The sequence below is a fragment of the Triticum dicoccoides genome, chromosome 3B (genome assembly GCF_002162155.2).
Source record: "Triticum dicoccoides isolate Atlit2015 ecotype Zavitan chromosome 3B, WEW_v2.0, whole genome shotgun sequence".
Classification (NCBI taxonomy): domain Eukaryota; kingdom Viridiplantae; phylum Streptophyta; class Magnoliopsida; order Poales; family Poaceae; genus Triticum; species Triticum dicoccoides.
The window spans coordinates 806,887,115-806,887,779 of record NC_041385.1 but is presented as its reverse complement, the minus strand read 5'-3'; positions in this window follow the sequence as shown (position 1 = coordinate 806,887,779).

Below are 665 nucleotides of genomic sequence, written 5' to 3'. Positions count from 1 at the left end.
TAATGGAAGGGGGTGGTGGAGGGCAAAGAATAGGGGGAGGAAGGGCATTAATGGAGGGGTGGTGTTGGAGGGCATAGAAGAGGGGTGTGGCGGAGGGGCAAAGAAGAGGGGGGTGATGGAAGGGCAAAGAAGAGGGGAAGTGAGGGCTCTAATGGAGGGGTGGTGGAGGGGGAGCATTGGAACAAGCAAGGTGCAAGGAAAGGGGGAGAAAGGGGAGGGGGAGGAAGAAGAAATGGGAGGAAGGAGGGGAAAGGTGGTAGGTGGCTAGCGGGCATAGCAGTAGCGTGGGTCTCGTATGTACGCTACTGCTCTGGCAGCTTGCAAAATATCTACGGATGGTGGTGCACTACCTATAGCGCGGGCCAAAATAACACACTACTGGTAAAATTTTATAGACAGAAAAAATAGCAGTAGCACGTTTGTATCAACGAGCGCTATAGATCCAAAACTAACAGTAGCACTGGTTTGGCGATGAGCGCTGCTAATATTTTGTGATCAGATATTGTGGTGTGTTACACTTCGCAGTAGCGTGTGTTTACAAAACAAGAGCTGCTGCTAACATATACCAGTAGTGCTCCTTCAAGCCAGCGCTACTACTAAGTACTAGTACCGTTGGGTCACAAACACTACTGGTAAACTTCTATCTATAAGGGTTTTCCTAGTAG